Source organism: Corapipo altera, unplaced genomic scaffold (assembly GCF_003945725.1).
Source record: "Corapipo altera isolate COAL_440 unplaced genomic scaffold, ASM394572v1 77b, whole genome shotgun sequence".
Lineage (NCBI taxonomy): Eukaryota > Metazoa > Chordata > Aves > Passeriformes > Pipridae > Corapipo > Corapipo altera.
Genome location: NW_020884933.1, coordinates 2,959,427 through 2,971,398, shown reverse-complemented (window position 1 = coordinate 2,971,398; position 11,972 = coordinate 2,959,427). Strand labels below are relative to the sequence as shown.

The window sequence follows — 11,972 nt, the reverse complement described above, 5'->3', positions numbered from 1 at the left end:
CCAGCGCTCAGAAAACACTTGCCCTTCCCTGCCCAAAAAACTCGAGCCGGTGAATTCCCAGCCCGGGGTCGCGCCTTCGGTGCCCGCGGGGATTTTTCGGGGAGGCAGAGCCGGGGCGGCGCGGCTGCTAATTAACGGGCGCGGTAATGAGCCCCTCCCCTTGCCTCAGCCCCCTCCCCGCCAGCCCCTGCCTTCCTCCCTCCCTCCCTGCCTCCTCCTCCTCCTCCTCCTCCCGGGGCGCGCTCGCTCTCCGCCCGCCCGGGAGCGCGCAGTGCGGCGCGGCCGCGCCCGGGAGCGCGCAGTGCGGCGCACCGAGCCCCGCACCGAGCCCCGCACCGAGCCCCGGCTGCCGCCGACCCTCCGCTCCCCACCGGGTAAGGGGGTCCCGGGGGTGGGCACCGGGATGCGGGAGCGGCCCGGGGGATGCTCGGGGCGGGCGGAGCGCGGGGCACGGGGGGGGCGGCGGGGTGGTCCCCGCATCCTCACCGCGGATTTGGGATCTCGCTGCCTGCAGAGTGATCCCTTCCCCCTCCCTCCCCCGTTTTTTTTGGTGCCCGGACCCCGTGCGGGGGGAGGTGGGTACCGGGCTGGGGGCATGTGATGGGATTTTGGCTCTTACGTCACGACATCGTGTCCGCGCGTGTGATAAAATCCCGGGGTGGCAGCGCGGGGGGACAGGGGGGGAAGCGCAGCCCGGGGACAGACCTTTGTGTGACACGGCAAGTTTGGGGCCCGAAAGCTCCCCCGGGGGACGAGGGCTTTGCCCCGCGGGGAACCCGCACCCGGCGCTTCCCTCTCGTGCTCGGGGGCGGATCCGCGTTCTCCCCTCGGAGACCCCCCCGGGCTGGCAAAATCCATCCGGCGAGGCCTCTCGGGGGACTCCCGGGCTGGGATGCGGCGCTGGATGGGGCCGGGCCCCGCCGGAGAGCAGCGCCCGGTGCCGGCCAGGTTTGTGATCCGCGTGATCCGGCCGCGCCTGCGGCAGCCCCGCGATCGATCCGGCAGCTCCTGGAGGTGGGGAAAGTGCTGAATCATTTGTACTCCCGGCTCTCCGGGCGGCTCAGCTGCTCCCGAGCTCCGGCAGATGCTCGGGAAGGGGCTGCGGAGGGCGAAGGAAACTCCGCTGCGTGTGCGAGGCCGCGCCGGAGGTGGGAATGCTGCGGGCCCGGGAGAGGGAATGCTGGGCTGGAGCGCGGGGCAGTGTCCTCTGCCGTGGCCTCAGCTGCTCCTTGGAGGACAGGGAGCAGGGAAGATGCTCCTTGCATCCCGGTGAGGCCTGTGGGCATGGCACCGTGGGGGATTACGGGCGAAAAAAGGGAGGTTTTTTCTCCAGAAAATCCCGTCCCTGCTAAAACTGGGAAAGGCTCGTGCGTCTGGCTTGGACGGGTTTTTGCTTTTTCCTTTTCCTTTGAGCTCGTTTTTCAAGGTCAGCTCCTTGGAACAGCGTGTGGGCCGGGGGGCACTCCTGGAAGTCAAGTAGGGATGTTCCTGGCTGCTCCCTGGGAGGGAGGCGGTGCAGAGGGGCAGGGGGGATGTGTTGCAGGAAAACCGGGATGCTGCCATGCCCAGCCAAGCCCGGCTGCTTTAAGATGGATCCTGTGGCGCTGTGGTGTTTCCGGGGTGCTCCTCTCAGCTGCTGAGCACAAAGGCAACAATCCTGTGACTTTTCCAGAGCTGCTGATTCCTTTCTTTCTGCCCGAGGTTCTGTGAAACCCCCACCCTTGGCAGGCACTGACGGGCAGCGTGGCTGCTTTGTTCCCAGAAAACTTCTCTGCCTGGCCTGCCCTGAAAGAAAACCCCTCAAACGCAGCATCCTCCTTTTCATTTCTATTTCTGGCCTTTCTCTTCCCCCCCAGCTCCAGGCTGGGCTCTTGCTGACTTCCCTTTTTTTTTGTGTGTGTGTGTGTGTGGTTGTAACAGGAATCCGACATAAATAATGCATGGAGGGCTGCTCAGCTGACAGAGGATGGGCTCAAGTTGTTAAATTTGAAAATAAGACTTTGTTTACAGGGGTTGAGACCCGGGGACTGGCTTTGTCTCCCTCGAGCTGCACGATGGGGTTGGTTCTTGGGATAACAAAGCTCCGTCCTCATCCTCAGCCCTCTCAGGCCTCGAGCTGTGCTGCCTGGGCTGTGGCTTTGGGATCTGATTTAAAGCGAGACAGTCAATCCAATCACCTCTTCTCCCAGCTAATGATCAAATGGAAAATATCCCAAGCTCTCAAAAGGTATTAATTCATAATGAATTATTTGCCTTGCCGGGATCTAATTGTCTTCGCGGGGTCCTGTGCGTAAAATCGATGCCGCTGCTGGCAAAGTGCCACCACAAAGGCTTCCTGTGCTGCTCAGGCAAGCAAAGGTGGGCAAATATCTTTGGTAAAACCGGCAAGAAATGAGGATTTGGTCCTGCCTGGGCTCCTGGCAGCAGTGTGGGGCGCTGGGATGAGGCTGATTCCATGGGATTCCCGGGAAGGAGGGCACGGAGCCCCAGGGATGAGCTGCTCAGGGAGAGCAGGGGAGGTGTTGAGGTGAGGGGTGATCCATGAGGAGTCTGTTCCGTGTCTCAGGGGCTGTGTGGGACCGGGAATGAGATGCTCCAAGTGCTGCCCCAGGAGCTCCTGTGATCCCAAGGAAAGGGAGAACGGACACGGGCAGGAGGCAAAGGGACCTTTGTCGGCTCAGGCTGATGGGAGAGGGGCAGTGCAGGGAGTTTAAAGGAGTTTAACTTTCCACTGGAGTGATTCCCACTTCCAAGACTCTGTTCCAGGCCTGGCTGGGTGACCCTGGGGGAAGGACCTGAGGTGACCTTGGGGGGAGGTTTGCTGGGTGAATATTCACAGGTCCCAAGGACCTTGCCAGGCTCCAATCCCCTCCCTCTTCTGTCACCTGTTTGACCCCACTGAGCAGGAATGTGGTAGTTTGGGGGTGTCTCTACAAAGCACTGCCCAGTGTCTCCAGAAAGGGAGCTCACCTGGGCAGGAAACTCGGATTTAACCCCACTGTGGTTGTTGGCACTGGATGTCTCTGAGTAACACACAGAAAATCAGGTTTTCCTGGAATTTGAATAACAGCAGAACCCAGGAGGGGGCTTCTAAAAAACCCAAGCAAGAAACCTCTGGTACTTCCCTTTTGAAGGTTTATTCCTTGGGTTTCATTTGCCCTTTCCCAAAATATCCCTCTGCATCTTCAAACCGAGCAGGCAGCTCCAACCACTGGGCTGTGTTCACTTACAGCTTTTGAAAGGCTCTTGCAAATCTTGTCAGGGAGGTCTAGCTTGTCTCCCTGCCCTGTGGGGAACTCCTTTCAAAAAGGATTTTCTTCATTTTAAATGTTGTTGGATGACTTCTGCTCCATCTTTTTTCTTTTTTTCCCCCTCCTGCTCAAGCAGGTCACACCTTCATTCCTTTACCTTGGCTGTCCAGGATAATTATTGCATAATTTTAGAGATCCAGCTCGGAGTGAACCTGCCTGAAGTTGTTGTTACGTTAAATAATCCCCCTCCCTTTCTTTTTCTTTAATCCAGATCTGAAAGAAACAGTGCTGTGTTATTATGGATTAAAACAGAGCAGGATTTAGACCTCAGCCCTGCTTATAGGGATCACCATTCCCAGTTAATGAGATAGGAGGAGAAGGATTAACAACTGAACAAGTAGAGATGGGGTTGTGTGGCTAAACCAGGTAGAAGTTCCCAAGGATACAGGGGGACAGGTCTTTGCTTTGTCCCTTCAGCTCCCCTCGGTTCAGAGCCCTTTGGATCTCATCCTATCCTGTGAGATCCAGGCCTGTTCTCCTCCCTGTGGGAATGCAGCTGGGAGAGAGCAGCCCAAGGGCACAGGGGAGCAAAGCACCCACTGCAGGCAGGGCTGGAGCAAAGGCCTTGGGAACAGGGAATGGAGAATTCCCTTCCCAAAGCAGAGTCTGGAAATCCTTTCCTGGCCTCGCTCTGCTCCTCAGCCGAGCTCCAGCACGGGGCTGCTGCATTCCCAGGCTGGGGGGAAGAGGCAGGAGGGGGCTTTGCACAGTCAGGATTCAGTGTAGGGTGACACAGGCAGGGCTCATAAACCCCTTGCACTGTCCTGGATGCTGCTCTCCCACCTTTGGAAGCAAACGTTGCTCCTTACAGATGGCTGGTTAAAGGGAGCAGAACCCAGAGGCTTTTGGTGCAAGGTGAACCTGGAGGTTCATTGGAATTCCTGGCAGGTTTTCTGCTGCTTTCTGCCTCCCTGGCAGTGGGTTTTGCCATTTTTCCAGCACGGGGACCGATGGGTTCCTGCAGACAGTAGGAATCCTGGGGCCCAGCAAGGGTGATCCTGTCGGACTGTCAGCCTGCATCCTGAATTCCTCCTGAAATGTCCTGGCACGGATGGGCCGGGCTGGCAACTGCAGTGGGAGCTGGGAGGGTGACAGGGCTCTCCTTGGATCTGCAGGAAATGCAGCGAAATCCTCTTTCTGCTCTGAAATGCTCCCTTTTCCTGGCTATCCCATAAAAGAATCACAGAATCGTGGACTGGGTCGGGTTGGGAGGGACCTCAAAGCTCACCCAGTGCCACCCCCTGCCATGGGCAGGGACACCTTCCACCAGCCCAGGTTGCTCCAAGCCCCGTCCAACCTGGCCTTGGACACTTCCAGGGATCCAGGGGCAGCCACAGCTTCTCTGGGAAACCCGGGAATGACAAGGATATGAGTGTTCGTGGGTGGGAGAGGGACCCTCCCGGAGCAGCCCCGTCCTGTCCCGTCCCTTCCCGCGGGGCTCCGGCCGCTCTCCAGGGTCCTGAACCTCTCGCCGGGGACCCACCGCGAGCTGGGGGCTCTCGTGCCCTCCCCCTTAGCCCCCGAGGTGTCCTCTCCTGATTTCCCCTCGTGTCCAGGGTAAAAAGGGATAACAGGGACACGCTGAAATAAGAGGATGCAAGAAGGGGGGACTACGGTTCCCCCCTCCTCCCTCTCCAGCAGGACTGGATTACCCGGAGAGGGTGGGTGAGCTCCACCTTTCTTGGACAGGTGTTTTAAACGTGGATAAAGCCTCCACAACCCGGGCTGGGCTTAGGGCTGAGCCTGCTTTCAGCTGAGGGCTGGGCTGGGTGACCTGCTGTGGTCCCTTCCAGCCAGAAGTGTTTTGTGATCCCATCACCTCGAGGGTTTTCCTCAGCAGGGAACAAAACAACCTGCTCCCTCTTCACATCCCTCTGAGAACCTTTTCTCCTGTACAGAGGCTGTCTGTGCTCACACCACCGGGGAGCTGTTTTATTGGATATTCACAGCCCTTTTTATTGGGTATTTGCACAGCCTGGGGGCAGGGAAAGAAATAACAGCAATAACAGCACTCCCTTCTCCCCCAAAGGTGAAGGCCAGCCCAGGCTCTGGAAGTTTTTCCCAGTTAATGAGGAGCTGCCCGTGCTCTGGTGGGAAATGTTACTGCTCCTCCAGCAGTTCAATATGGGGCCAGCCTGGATCTTGTTCCACGGGCTCTTAACAGTCCCATGGAGGGGTTTGGCACCACCAGCCACCCCGTGTGCCGTGACACAGCCCCGTTTGTGAGGCCTGGGGGGGTCACTCTGCTCACAAAGGCACAGCTGTGCTCCGAGCGGGCCCCCATGGAGTGCAGGGCCCAGGAGAAGCTCCCGCTCTTGCTGTCACTTAAATGGTGTCAGGCCTCGTGAAATCTTGCTTTCAGGCTCCCACCAGCCCTGGCAACAAAGCCCTGCCTGTTGGGAGCTCGGGGGTTTGGGTCTGAGCCCCTGTGACGTGCTCACAGATGCGAGCGGGGAGGGGCAGGGAAGGGGGAGGACAGAACGGGGGCTTTGTGGCCACACACACGTGTGACACAACACTGGGGACCCCCAGAGCTGCTGCTGGGGTGCCCTCCTCTCGTGACACAGCTGACAGGCTGGGGAAGGTGGGAGAAGAGGAGGTTGTGTGGAGACCTCACAGCACCACCCGGGTTGTGAAGGGTCTGCAAGGAAGGGAGAGGGGCTGTCAGCAGGAACTGGAATTATGAGACAAAGGGGAATGGCTTCAAAGTGACAGAGGCAAAGTTTAGGGGAGAAATTCCTTCCCTGTGAGGGTGGGGAGGCCCTGGCACAGGTTGCCCAGAGAAGCTGTGGCTGCCCCATCCCTGGAAGTGTCCAAGGCCAGGTTGGACAGGGCTTGGAGCAACCTGGGCTAGTGGAAGGTGTCCCTGCCCATGGCTGGGGGTGGGATGGGATGAGCTTTAACACCCCTTCCCACCCAAAGCAGTCTGTGATTCTCTGATTCCATATCAAACCACCTTAATGAGTTGATAATCCCATTTCCTTCTTCCCCTGTATCGAGTAAATTTGGATTCTAATGTAAAACATCTTAAAGCTGAACTGTCTGGCAAAACTAAGTGCCCAGAAGAGCTGGAATCAGGGTTAATTCACCCCTGTATCAGTTTATACCAAATCCATGGGCTGCACTATCAGAAGGCAGGTCTGTGCACAGCCCAAGTGCCCTTCAGAACGTCGTGTTGCCCATCAGAGCTGCCACCCCTCGCTGACAGCTCTGGCATCCAGCTGCCAAGGCCTGCAGGGCTTTGTTTCCCAGCCCTCTCAGCAGCTGGGGAGCTTTGGTTGACCTCGTGTGAGTCCTGCTGGCCAGGGTGGCAGCTGGGGCTGCTCCCTAATCCTATGGGCTCTGCTTCCCTTGTCTCCCCCTTCCACCTCTGTGCTCGGGTTTGGGATGGAGGTGGGACTGAGTGGCCCAGCTGGGCTGAGGGCTCTGCTCTCTGAGTGTTCCAGGCGGGATTTTTGCCCAGGAGATGCTGGGTTTGCTCAGCTGAGATGCTGCTCCCTCCCCCCCCAGGCTGCCCTGCGAGACAAACAAATGGGAATGATGTTTATGCTCAGAAATTGGCCTGGTCCCTGACGCTCCCTAATGTGTTTAAAAGTCAGATTTATCACAATTAAGAGGGGAGGGAGGGCCGTGGATGAGAATAAACCCGTGTCTGCTGGCACAGCTCAGCTCAGGGCAGGGGAGGGCACTGGGGTGACTGGGACTGGGGTTTTAGGAAGTGGGAAATTAAAGCAGTGGTTCTCAAGCACCTCTTATGTTGGGAATTCGCTTCAGATGCTGCCCCAGGAGCAGGTTCTAATGGCAATTACATAATCCACTGAAGCCCAGGCCTTTGTGGCACCGAAAAGTCCCTGGCAGGGAGGGAGGGGGGAGACGGGAGCTTTTGCTTGAAGGGACCCGTCAAAGCAGGAGAGCCCGAGAATTACATTGAAATAAGTGTATTGCCTCAGACTGAGCAAACATATAATTAACAATAAGATAACAGGGTGGCTCTACGAGCCAGCTAATTGCATTTCCAAATGTCAGCTTGTCAGCTCTCGTTTAGTCTTCGCTCAATCCAGGCTTTGCCAGAGCAGTGTCTGGTTTTAAATGGCATTTCTCTCTCCTGGCACAGTGGAAGGATCTTCTCCTTCCTTGTCCTCACAAGGCTCTGCTAGCCCAGCTCTGGATTTGCTTTGCTCAAGGTGTGGTTTCACTTGCCAGAACGTGATGTTTGTCCGAGTGGCATTAAAAAAATTAAATAAAAATCAGGTCACGTTTGCAACTTGCTGATAGTGGCTAAAAAAGTTCTGTGCTTGCCTGCTGGTCCCCTGAGTAACAGCACGTGCTTTAAAACTGTGTTGGAAGGTGAATGGGGATGATATTTTGGGAGGCTTGGCCCAGGAACCCCCCTGGGAACAACCTCCCCCAGCAGGACGGGTGGGGAAGAGGGGAAGGGGAAACTCTGAAGTTCCTCCCAAATTTTTGGTCTGTGGGTGCAGGATGTGATTTTGTGCTGCCTTTGAAGGCTGGGAATGCTGTGCACTGGTGTGTGTGTGTGATTGTGCCAGGGATGAAGTCATAGAGCCATGGAATGTCCCCAGTGGGAAGGGACCCACGAGGATCCTTGAGTCCAAATCCTCACCCTGCCCAGGAAACACCAAAATCCCGTGTCCCTGAGGGCATTGTCCTGGTGACCCTTGTGCTCTGACAGGCTTGGGGTCTCCAAGATCCCACTAAAAAGTTTCTTTGGTGCCTCGAGTCCCTCTTAATCCCACAAAATCAGAGCTCCTGTGCTCTCTTCCCAGCCCTGCAGCAGCTGATCCAGAGGGACAAGTCCCTGCTCAGACCTCCAGGAGAGGCTCGAGGTGGCCTGGAGTGTTCTGGAAACCCTCCTACCTGCTGGCCCTGAGCAGGGAAGGTGTTCAGGCCCCTTCCCTGTCCCCCTGGTTGTCTCCAGCTCGGTGGAGGAAGGGTTTTGCCCTCCTGGCTGTTGCAGGGATGGGGCTGCAGGGGGAGAGTGCTGAGCCAGGTGCTGCTTCCACCTTGCTGTGGCCTCAGACTGACAGATAAAACAGCTGAAAAGATTCTTTTCAGTTTTTGTTTTGTTTTCTCTGCATTTCAAGGCCCACCCTCTGTCTGTCCTTGCAGGATCGTTCCCTAAAACGCAGCTCAAAAATTATTGAGAATATTCTGTGGGACAAACCCAGGAGTCCTTATTCCAATTCCAGTTCTTTTCCCGGGGGGGCTGTGACCCTGCCCCTCCCATTTAACACCCTGCCTCAGCTTCCCCAGAGGTGTTGCAGGGACTGGGAGGTGTTTTCTCCTGGGTGAGCCCCAGATATTTACTCTGTGGGCTGTTGGATGCATTAAATCCCTGCCCTTGCCTGGTCCGAGTCAACATCTGTTGATTAATTAGCAATAAATTGTGGGTCTCAGTCAGCAGAGCAGGGCTGGACGTGCACAGCCAGGGGTGCCACGGGCCAGGCAGCCAAAGGAAAAGCTCTTTGAGAATCGAGCTGCAGTTCGTGCCTGATGACAATGGAGCTGCAGTTTGTCCCTGATGCTGCCCATTTTCCGGCCAGGGGGGGCTGGTGATGCTCCCGGGATCGATCCTGAACAGATGCTGAGCTGTGGGAAGGCAGATGGAGCACAGTTACCCCCGGGCTGGGGTGGGCAGCGTGGGCCAGATGCCACCAGGGGCCATCCCACCCTTGCCCGGGGTGGGGGAGGCCGGGGAGGGGCCGTTCCCGGGGGATCTCCCCGGGCTGGCCCCAGGGAAATGGATGTGAGGGCTGAGGGAACCCTCCCAGAGTTAGGAGATGATCCTGGGGGAGCATCTCCACTTTTCATGATCAGGGAATGGTCCTGGGGGCATCTCCACTCTCCAGGGTTAGGAGATGGTCCTGGGGGATCATCTCTGCTCTCCAGGGACAGGGAAAGGTCCTGGGGCCACCCCATGGAGCTGCCACAGGGACCCTGCAGCCTCTGGCCCCACCGAGAGGTGCAGATGGACCCAAACCCACCCTGCTCCTGTGTGGAGAGATCAGGATGCTGTGGTCTCTCCAGACTGGGCACCTGGCACGGTTTCACAGCTCTGGACACTGCAGTCCATGCAGTGGGACCAGTTCTGCCCTGGGAACCCCTTAGGGCAGAGTGACCTGGGGGGTCTGGGATGGGTGGCACAGCCCGCGGGGGGGGAAGGTGCCACCGTCTCCCTTGGCAGCAGCTGCTGTTGCCTCTCTCCAGACGTGGCTGAGCCTCCTCCTCCTCTCCTTCCACAGTGACACAGAGGCCGAGCCCCCGAGCAGCTGCTCAGCACGGTGGGGGTGACTCTGGTTCCCAGAGCAGCAGCTCCAGTGGCTGCTCCCAGACACCACCCGGAGCCTTTGATATCCCGCCGGAGCTGCAGCAGGCAGCCCGTGCAAATTAAAAGTAATCCAGCTTCTCAGCTCAGATCTCATATCTCTTTAATGTGTGCTCTTCAAGGGGCTGGATCGTGTTTTAATTTCGGCAGAGAGCAGGAAGGCATCGCCCGAATCAAGGGGAAGACAGGGAGAAGTAACTAATCAATTGGTAGGGATGTGGCTTATGGTTTCAAATCCTGAGGCTCGCTTCTCTCGTCGTCCCATTGCGCTGGACCTTTGATCCTTCTCCCTTCCAGCCCCACTCTAATTTTCCCGTGGTTGGAAAGCTGTTTGGGCTCGGTGCCTGTCGGGCATTGCCAGTCCCAGTAATCCGGATGAGCCGGGCTGGCTCCGTAATTATCTCGGCAGCTACTCCGGGTTAATGAGACACCCGCGCGGCGAAGTGGGACCGAGAGCGGTTCGTGGTGCCCTTCGGTGGGGGAGGAAGGGTCTGGGGGGGTTGTGGAGGCCGAGGTGAGCTGCCATGGGATTTAATGGGCTGTCACAAGGAGCCTGATGAGCTGTTGTTTGAGTCGTTAGAGCAGAAACTGCCGCTGAAGGGGGAGTTTTGCGGCTCTTGTTGGGGGAGATAAGAACATCCCCCTTGGCGTGAAACATTATCACCGAACGCTTGGGACGCGGGAGGCAGCGAACCAGGAGGGCGGTGTTGCTGTGTCTGCTCCAAAATATCAGGTTCTGGTACATCCGGGCCGGGAGGAAGGGGCGTCCTCGGAGGGCACCTTGGGGAAGCAGCAGAAGGGAAGCGCTGGCTCGAAAAGGTGTCACCTGAACCGTCCCCAGGGGTTGGACCTCTGGGCACCGGGGCACCTCCACCCTGGAGAACGGCCAAGACCACAAAGACTTCTCGACTCCCCAACCCGTTTAATCAGGAAAATGGAGATGGCATTTTAATAAGATGTTAATGAAGCTGTGGATCAGATTGGTCGGTTCCTCATTTAAAGCTACAAAGGGGAGCTTTGTTTTTTCTCCTTGGCTTTATCACTTCTGTTCTTGCCTGATTAGTTATAATCTTCTGCTGTCCTTCACTGGGAAACTCCCATTTTTATTCTCTGGCAAGTCTATCCTTAAGTTCCTGTACAACCCTCCAGGGAAATCAGGCCACCTATATTTCATTTAGTGCCTTCAGACAATTAACCTAACAAAGATTCCTCTCCCCGTTCCCTCCTTCCCCCATCTGTTTCCTAATTGCCAGTGGAACTGGGATATATGGGCAGACTCTGCCCGGGTTTTTAATTTTTTAATTAAATCCCCTCTTCTCACTCTTTGGGGTTGGCTCTTTCAGAGCTGGGGAAAAGAGTAAAACACGGGATGCACCACGAGGGTGAGTGAGCCTGGAAGGGGGCTGAGATGCAGATTTTGGGGCGTTTTGTCCCATCGGAGCTGGAGTGCAGAGTCACATCAGCCCTTCTCAGGGATCAGAAAGTGTCGAGTCATGTGCAGGGGCAGGCTGAGCTCCCCGGGAGCCTGGAGCAGCTCATCTTGGGAGCAGGGAAGCATTTCTGGGAGGAGAGCAACCTCCTGGTTCTCTGTTCAGGAAGGACAGATCCCCGCGTCCCTCTGTCCTTGTGCAGAGTGTCCTTCCTGTCCCCTCCTGCCCCAGCCCTGGGGGTCCGTGGCCCGTGGCCCTGAACTCTCCTTTCTGCGAGCCCAGTGCTGTTAAAGGTCCTGTGTGATGATGGGGGGGCAGAGCGTCCATACTGGTGTTACTGGGAGGAGGAGCAGTGCCCTGCACTGGGGACCTTGGCTGTGCTGGGACCTCGTTCCCACTCTGGGCAGGGTTTGCTGCAGCCTTTGGCTCTGGAGCTGCAAATCGTGTGCCCCCCACTCCAACACTGCCCAAGGAGGGGGTGGAGATTCCTTGGAGACATTCCAAGCCCACCTGGACGCGTGTCACCTGCCCCAGGTGACCCTGCCTTGCCAGGGGGGTTGGGTGAGCTCCAGAGGTCCCTCCCAACCCCAGATATCCCGGGATTCTCCAAGGGAGGAATCTCCGCTCCCTTCCCCCCCCCCGCTCCGTGCCCTCCTCCTGCCCACCCTGTGCCCTTTCTCTCACCCTCTGTTTTCCCGTGCCGTGCCCTCCCCTGCGCTCTGAGTCATCCCGTCGGCACTGCGGGGGATTCGGCGAGGGAAAACCTGTTCCCGTCTGGCTGCTCAGCCCCCGCGGCCGGCGCGGAGCCGCTCCTGCCTCTCCCCCGCGCTGGGATCACCCCCAATTCCTGTCTCTCCATCCCCAATTCCTGCCTCTCCATCCCCA

General features: G+C 57.5%; 1 protein-coding gene across 29 annotated transcripts in view; it reads left to right on the top strand.

Moving 5' to 3' along the window:
* Nucleotides 1-303: 303 nt before the first annotated feature.
* The window catches only part of NFASC (neurofascin), an 84,774-nt gene continuing 73,105 nt past the window's right edge, over nt 304-11,972 (top strand). For all 29 annotated transcript variants that reach the window (XR_003530356.1, XM_027659709.1, XM_027659727.1 and 26 more), the window contains exon 1: nt 304-374. The gene's annotated coding sequence lies outside the window, so the exon portion shown is untranslated. The remainder of the gene's footprint in view (nt 375-11,972) is intronic.